This window comes from Lathamus discolor, chromosome 1, assembly GCF_037157495.1.
Source record: "Lathamus discolor isolate bLatDis1 chromosome 1, bLatDis1.hap1, whole genome shotgun sequence".
NCBI classification, from domain to species: domain Eukaryota; kingdom Metazoa; phylum Chordata; class Aves; order Psittaciformes; family Psittacidae; genus Lathamus; species Lathamus discolor.
Genome location: NC_088884.1, coordinates 155,656,826 through 155,665,672, shown reverse-complemented (window position 1 = coordinate 155,665,672; position 8,847 = coordinate 155,656,826).

The window sequence follows — 8,847 nt, the reverse complement described above, 5'->3', positions numbered from 1 at the left end:
TCCAGTTCCTACAGTTTAATTCATGATAACAGGGTAATGCAAATGTAGAAGAAGACTAAACCTGCAGGAAAATGGTGGCTGCTGAAGGAAAAGCTTTTAACTTTGGAAGTAACTTTCCTTCACTCCACCTTTACTCTGGTGATTGGGTGACTGGAAAAAGGGCAAATATCTCGTGTGATTCTGCAAAGGTAGGGTCATAGCTGACACTTGGCAAAAGTGAAGTTCCAAATACATTTTTGTATGGAAACTGAACGTCATATCTGGAAGAGAATAATGAAACATTATTATATCTCTGTCTGCAGAACTACTCTTAAAAGCAGGACTATTCCTAATGTCATACAAGTGACCAGAACATTTTCCAGAGCACTGTCATACAGGCATATAAGAGAGAGGGAATATATGTTGTGTGCTTTGTCATAGTTTTATACATTCCAGATGTCACTCTATTGGGTAGGCTGATATATCCATGTCACAGTGTTCCTGACACTTTAATTTGTTTACAGTAAGATATAAAGAAACTCTTCGCTAACTCCATGGGAATTAAAAATATTTACTGATATTATCTACTTGAATCTTATAGCAATTAAATCCAATTAATAAGCAATAAAAATGGCAGCAGATTTGAACCTTGCACCTTAAAGGAGATAGCCTCTCTCCTTACATGCTATGAGAATTATAATTCCAGGGCTGTAGGAACACAGGAATGGAGGAAATCCACTGATTCCTTCCCTGGTAGCACAAGCAACCATGTCATATAATCCTTTTTGTAAATGTGTGGACCTGTACCCTAAAATGAATTACATGTTTTGTTCCAAGAATTATATGAAGAGCTGCATTACAGCTGGGTAAGCTGCAATTTAGAAGATTGCTTTTAGGATTATTCCTGGTCAATTTATACTAATTTCTTCTTGTATGAACACTGTGATTTTGCTGCTTTCTGTAGTGTTTACTCTTGAGAACCAGAGGTTGAGTCCCATGCAGCCCTTCTTCAGAAGAATAACACTCTTTTGTAAGGTAGGGGTTATTCTGATGACTGTTTTGCTGATTTTGCTCTTTGAGTTCATCCTTTTTAAATATGAATGACCAAGATGATATATAGCATTCTAGATGGGACTTTGAACATTGTCTTACATAACTGCATTAAATGAAGTAGTATTTTCTGGAGGTTGTGAGATTCTGTTTCTCTATAAAACACCAATTTTGTAGTAGTTAAATTTAAAAGTTTAAAGCCTCATCTCTTTAACAAAAGGCTTTATTTCCATCCTTCTGGGTTATCTGTTTTCTAGCCCTGGTTTTATCCAGAGAGTGAGCACAGCACTGCTTTAGGCAAATAGAACTAGTTTCATATACGACAGAATTTTTCTAAGACTCTTTTTGGCAACAGTTTGAAAATTCCCTCCCTACTCATAGTTTCTGTTTTGCTGCTGTTTTGTTAGTTTTAGTAAAGACTAAGCATTTACTTGAACAAATAGTTTGAGTGATTTTCCTGTGTGTTTGGAGGTTTTGGTTATTTTTTTTGTATTGTTTTATAAGTTAGGCATAGATTTCTCATCTATCTGGGACTGTTAGCTGCAGGTAAAGATAATTTAAATGTCTGAAATATTCTGACTAATTATAACTTGAAAGACCTGCTTAGAATTAAAACACTTGGTGCAATTCCTGGTTTGGCAAAACTGAGATACTGCTGCTGTGTCTATATGAGTAGGGAGTTTAGAGTGTAATAAGTATTCAAGCAGAGCACATCAGGGGTTACTGAAGTTTATCACTGTAACTATGACATTAAAGGAACTCCCTCGTGCCTTCTCAAAGTGTGATCAACAAATAAACTGTTGCATAGGAAAATAAATTCCTTATTTTCAGGGTAGTAACGGGGTCAGCACAGTACGGTATCACTTTCACTAAATGGAGCGCCTGTATTACATAAACACACACAGATGGTGCAAATGGAAAAAAATAAATAGGGGAGGAAACGCACTGCCTGGAGGCAGGTGAGTTTGTGAGTGATGTAAAAATAGATTGAAAAAGAACCTGAGGAGGCAGATGAGAAAACGAGACATTGAGAAACATGCGAGCAATTGAGAGGCAGATTGTGATAAATGGAAAGATAGGAAAAAATATGCTGGGCAAAGGGGCAAAGTAAATGCCTCCACAAAAAAGCTGGTAATGACAGGGATGAGAAGGAGCACAACATTTTAGAAGACAGGAAAGTGAAAATGGAAGGAAAAACATAAAACTGAACGGGAAAAGTTCCATTACGAAGAGTTAACACTAGTGAAATTCTGTGTATTTTGAACAGATAACTCCAATAGATAAGTTAGACAAGTTATAAATAGGATACAGTGAAGAGTGGCCCCACCAGAGAAAAATGAGCCTCTGGACAAATATTTGGAAGCAAAAATATTTTTCAGAAACTCACAAAGAGCCATTGAGTAATTTTTATAAAGATCCCATTATAATTAAACCGCATTTTTTCACGTTGGTATTAACAATTTGCTGCTTAAAATAGTTTGTGACTTTTATTCCTTGGATTCAAATTGGAGAAGCATTTTAAGATTTCATTTTATTTTAGGCCCTGCCAAGGTTAACAGTTATCCACAAAACCAGGCCATATATTTATGGACATGGAATGTCTTTTATGATGTTCTCCGTAAACAGCTATCTCTCTTGGAAAGTACAAAATCAGCAGAAAAACACATGTCCAGAATTCCTAACTTATTTTTCCAGATTTAATCTGCCCAATTCAGTAGAGGCAAGAAGAGTTTATAACTTTGTAGCCTTACCCTAAATTGGCAGCCTGGTTCTGTGAACAGTTTCTTGTACTACAGTAAATGGGACTACTCAAATGAATAAATTTATTGAACTCAGTATGTATATGTTTGCAGGATCAGTTCCTATGCTGATAATGTAATGTGAAAGGCAAATTTGAAAAAGAAATTTAGGAACATTTGGTGGTGTTATGCAGCAAGTAAATACTAACCATCTGGTCTCTAGATTGCTAATCTATTTCCCCTGATTTTATGGGTAGCATACTTCCTGTGTGTGCAAGCTTGAGACTACATCGTTAAACTTTTGTGTTGATCTTTTTTTTTAGTGTTTTAACAGAAATATTTAACTTACTTTGCCATTTTGGAGAGGGGGAGAATTTTGTTCCTATGCATAAATTTTCTTGATGGAAATTCTTCATTCTCCTACATGTTATTTTAAGGTGTTTTATATAAGGATGAATAATTTCAAGTATGTTCTTTGAAAAACAGACCAGACATCCACAGTAAAAGATGCGCAATTACATAGAGTTGACTAATTACTACAGACAAGATCTCAGTTTGATCCTGGTTGAAAGTTATGTCATAGAATCATAGAACACCAGGTTGGAAGGGACCTCAAGGATCATCTGCTCTAACCTTTCTTGGCAAAAGGACAGTCTAGGCAAGGTGGCCCAGCAACCTGTCCATCTGAGTCTTAGAACTGTTGAACGTTACAGAATCCACCACTCACTGAGGGGATTATTCCAATTGCTGATGTTCTCATTGTGAAAGAGTTTCCTCTTATGTCCAACAGGGATCTCCTTAGGAGTGACTTGTGCCCATCACCCCTCTTCTTTTCCATTTGATTCCTTATAAAAAGGCAGTCTCCATCTCCTTTGTAGCCATCCTTTAAATGGTGTTAAGGAACATGGTGTTAAGGTCTCCTCTGATCCTTCTTTTCTCAAAGCCAAAAAACCCAGTTCTCTCAGCCTTTCCTCAGGTGGCTTCCCAGTCCTTTAATCATCTTTGTGGCCCTTTCCTGGGGCCTGGGCTCTCTCCAGCCTGCCCACGTCGATTTTGTTTAGTAAGCACCAAAAATAAACACAGTATTCCGGGCCTGACAAGTGCTAAGTAGACTGGAACAATGACATCTTTATCTCTGTTGGTGATGCCCTTGTTGCTGCAACCCAGCATCCTCTTGGCTTTGTTTGCTGTTGCTGCTCACTCATTGAGCCTGTTGTCCACTGGGACCCCACGGTACCTTTACACAGTTCTGCTCCCAAGCTGCGTAGATCCCAGCCTGTGCTGCACTCTTGGATTATGTTTTCCCAAGTGCAAGACCTTACACTTGTCCTTGTTGAACTCCATAAGGTACTTGTTAGCCCACTCTTCCAGTCGTACCATGTCATCCTGCAGGGTGGCTCTCACTTCCTAAATGTTCTATGTCTCACTTCCCCACTGAGTTTGGTATCATCAGCAAACTTTACCATGGTACACTTGATCATCCAGGTCACTTACAAAGATATTGAACAGCATTGGGCCCTGGCAAACCCCACTTGTGACAGGTTGCCAGCTGGAAAAGGAGCCATTTACCACCACCCTCTGGGTGCAGCTGGTCAGACAGTCCCCCACTCACTGCACAGACCACTTGTCAAGACTGTAGCGTGCCAGTTTCTGGCGGAGGGGGCTGCGGGAAACTGTATCCAAGTAGAAAATGTCCTCTGCTTGCCCTCCATCAACCAAGCAGGTTACTTTGTCAATCAAGTTTGTTAAGCACGATTTGCCCCTGGTGAATCTGTGCTGGCTTTTCCTAATCACGTGATTTATTTGATTTGTGATAGCCACCAGGAGGATTACTTCCGTAACCTTCCCAGAGACGAAGATAAGATTGACAGGCCTTAATTTCCTGGATCCTCATTTAAACCTTTCTTGTAGATGGGGGTGACATAAGCCTTCTTTCAGTCTTCTGAGACATCTCCATGATGTCTCAAAGATTATAGAGAGCACCTTGCAACAATATCAGCCAGCTGTCTTACCTTCAGGTGGAAAACTTCAGGGCCCATTGATTTATCGGAGCCAAGCTCCTGTACTAGTTCATGTACCAACTATTCCTCCACTGACAGTGGGTTTGTATTTGCATCAACCTGGATTTTTGTTCCCAAGGCCTGTGACTCAACAGTGCTGGTGGATGCAGAGGTGAAGAAACTGTTGAGAACCTCTGCCTTTTCAGTGTTGTGGGGACTAATTCACCTCTCATGTTTAACAGTAGCCCAGTGCTTTATTTCTGCTTGTTGTTGACATATGAAGAACTCTTTCTCGTAGTTTTTGACATCTCTGGCCAATTTCAATTTGAGCTGAGCTTTTGCTTTTCTAACTGCATCTCTGCACACTCTGGCAATGTCCTTATAGTTCTCAATGGGTATTTATCCGCTCTTCTATCTCTGGACACTCCTCTTGGCTTCGAGCAGACTCAGGAGCTCATGCTTAAGCCAAGGGGGTCTCTTGCCCTGCCTACGCCTTGTCTTTAAAAGGGATGAACTGCTTTTGTAATTCCAGGAGAATGTTACTTGAAAAACTGCGAGTGCTTGCTAATTCCTTTACCCTTTATGGACGCTTCCCATAGAATCTCCCCCAACCCCAAACTGAAGTTTGCTCTTCTAAAATCCAAACCCTTTGTCTTAGTGCTAGCCTTCAGCATGCTCAGCAGGAAACTCCACAATATTGCAATCACTTCAGCCAAGGCTATCACTAACTGAGATATCACAAAGCAGGTTTTCTTGGTTTGTGAGAAGCAGGTCCAGCAGTGCCTCATTCCTGGTTGGCACATCTAATATTTGTATGAGGAAGCAGTCCTCTACACATTCCAGGAGCTTGATGGGTGATATGTGAGTTGCTGTGTTGTTCTTCCAACAAATGTCTGGGTAGTTGAAGTCACCCATCAGAACCACGTCTGTAAAATATTTGCAATGTGGTGAAGGGTGTTGCTTGTATTCCAAATCTCTTGTCAGTTAAAATATTTCTTTAAAGAAAGTAGCTCATCTAAAAGTGTCTTTCAAAGTAGCTGCCTTTAGTCATCTGAAAATGATTCCTTTTATAATTCTGCTTTCTTAAACTGTGTTTCCTCCATCAGGTTCTAAGAATTTGGCAAATAACTCCTAAAATGTTTAAGACGTTAAACCATACATATCTGAATTTGAATTTGTAAATGTGTTGGTAACATTTTCAATGCAAGTCTAACTTCCTGACTGTAAATTATTATCTTATGGGTAAGTTCTGGATTGCTACACATTGCAAGAAAAAAAAATGAATTGATGCATACTACTAAAGGTATAAAATGTGCTACATACTTAAATGTTGAGAAGTACTTGTCACAGCTTGAGGAAGTCTTGTTTCACTGAGGGAAGCGATAGGACTATCAATTTTCTATGAACTGCAAAGTAAACATATTTAGAAAATTAATTAAAACTACTTTAAAAACTCTCCACAATCCTCATCCTTCCCCCTACAGATTTAACTATAATTTATCTTTAATTCATTATAATTAGATCAAATGCAGTCTCCTTTATGGATGCATAAAACCTTGCTCACATGAACTTGTGCGATGTTAACTATAACACTGTATTTTCTTTGAACTTATATGAATAAGATCTCATATTCTCCTTTTATGGTTAGCTTAACTTGGAACTTTACTAGATGAAGATGAAATGCACCACTGTTAAATCTTTCACAAAAATAAACCTGTCCAGATAGGGTTTAAATCTACATCTTGTTTGTATTCAAGAAGAGTTTTTATGCTCATAATCATGATGATTTTTGACTAGAATGAACAGGTATATTCTAATCTTAAAAGCCATTCAGAATTCAGTTATGAGGTAGAGGAAGATGAAGTCAGCCTCAGATTCAGAAAATCAGAAATCAGATTTGAGAGCCAGGGGTAATCCTATCATTCTGCTTTATTAGGCATGGAAGCTGTTAGCACCAAAAATGACTCTTCCAAGGTGGACCCAAGCATTGCTGCAGACCTGTCATGCCTTTTCAGCTGAACTTCAGAAGAGGTTATCACAAGCAATGCAGTGCCTCTCTAGCAGGGATCCTAAAGACAGTCTGAACTTGTCCAGAAGGACCTTCTGTTTTCTTCAAAGTTTGGAGATAGATAAAAAGCTTGGATGGTAATGGGACTTGGATTTTACTTGTCACATCCCAGATTTGACTTGTCACATCCCAGATGGAGAGAGGTAAAATGCATTCTCTGATTCCAGAGTTTACTGGGAGTAGAGGATCCCTCCACCTCCGTTTAATGCTTCATAGTTTTTCCTGGAGCCAGGGTCCTTTACCAGGGGAGTTATGTTAAAATGAATATGCAAAGTCACCTTCTCTGTTGCTTATCATGTGTGAACTTGAAGAGCTCTTACTTAGCATGTTTTTCCTAAGGGTTAGGGATATGAGTGGCACTTTTATACTGACACTTGTGCCTCAGCATTTAGGAAATATGCTTAGCAATGAACTTAGCCAGCAGAGTCCAGATATGTCACCCTTGTATGGTGTTCGAACGTCACAGCCAGGCTGAAAGTAGCTTTAAAGAGGAAAAAGGGGGAGAGAGGAGCAGACCACTGGGATATGTCACTCGTGATCCTAATTCTGCTTGCTGTTTAGATGCAAGGATAGAGCTAGCTTGTCCTGTGAGGAGCTATTGCTGAATATGACAATAATGACTCTTTTGGCATTTCCTTAGAGCCACAAGGAACACCTGCCTGATATATCCCTTTTCCTTACAGCACCAAAAATACACAGCGCTTCTTTAGTACATGTAGCTGCTAAATAACACACATTTTTAAGCCCAGTGGGACTGAAGACACTCCGCTTAAATAAGTCCAATGCGACAGAAGACACAGCTTAAACAGAGCAGCAAGGCCATGGCAGGTTAATTAGGCAATGTTGAACTATAAGGTTAAAGATCCAAGGCTTAAATAAAAAAGTCTAGTGTATGTGTTTTAACAATACTAGGTGTCTGTGACACAATATGAAATTGAAAGTTTAACATCATTCTGGCTCAGCGAGGTATTCTTCAGAAAATGAGGAATTTAGGACATATGCTATTTGCCCACAAGAAATGGTGGGGTAGAGGTTTCTGTGCTTCCACTGACATCATTAGGGTCAAACCTAATTCTTGGGTCTCCATTTCTTGGCAGCAGTAATTAGGTACGCTTGAGCACTTGGAGTAGAAGCTCTGGTTATATACATTGTATATATACATATATTTGTATATATACATATATACAATGCTCATCAGTATTGGAGGTTTAACGTGACACCACCTTTAACCATATATAATCATAGGTAAGGGAAGAAAAATGGAGGTCAAAGAGCAATAGTATTTCCAGGTTTTGTATAAACCGAAATGCTTAATTTGATTTATGTTAATGAATTTGGGAAAATAAATACAGCATACTGTATTGAAGGGAGATAACTTTTCTGAAGATATGAAATGATTTATTCATATTGCAGTGCTTTGCAAAGGTGCAGTCAGGACCATGCCCTAGCTGTGCCTGTTTTTACACTGAGAAAGATGTTCCAGGCTGTTTACCTTGTAAACCTTCACTTTTGCAAATGGTACTATTCACAAAAGAGTATATTTAAGAGTAAGTGCACATAAGAATCTGTCAACACAACCCCCCCATTTAATCATATTTTAATTAAATAACGTAGTAGGTAAGGACACAATTACAAAGCCAAGTAGATGCACAAGGTATATAGATAGATCCTTCTAAGTCTAAGCAGGATTTAAGAGGATATGTTCTCTATTGGCCAGTCCAGGTTTAACAAGATCAGTATCCTTGTTCTACTACTTCGCAGTTCCTTGTAAAGAAGTTTTCTTTGCAAATGTATGCTAGGGTGGGAGACACCATCCTCCAAAACAAAATGCATTTATTCTTCCTTTTTCCACTGCCATGAGAGTCTCCTACAAGGGGAAGACTATGGTTAAAATAAAGGAAAAGATATTTCTAAAGATCAGATTAACTAGTAACCCAAGGTAGATATTGATGGCTAGCTGCTCATATGCAGTCCTCAGTGTGGAAAACACGATCCTCACTGATCCCTTTGA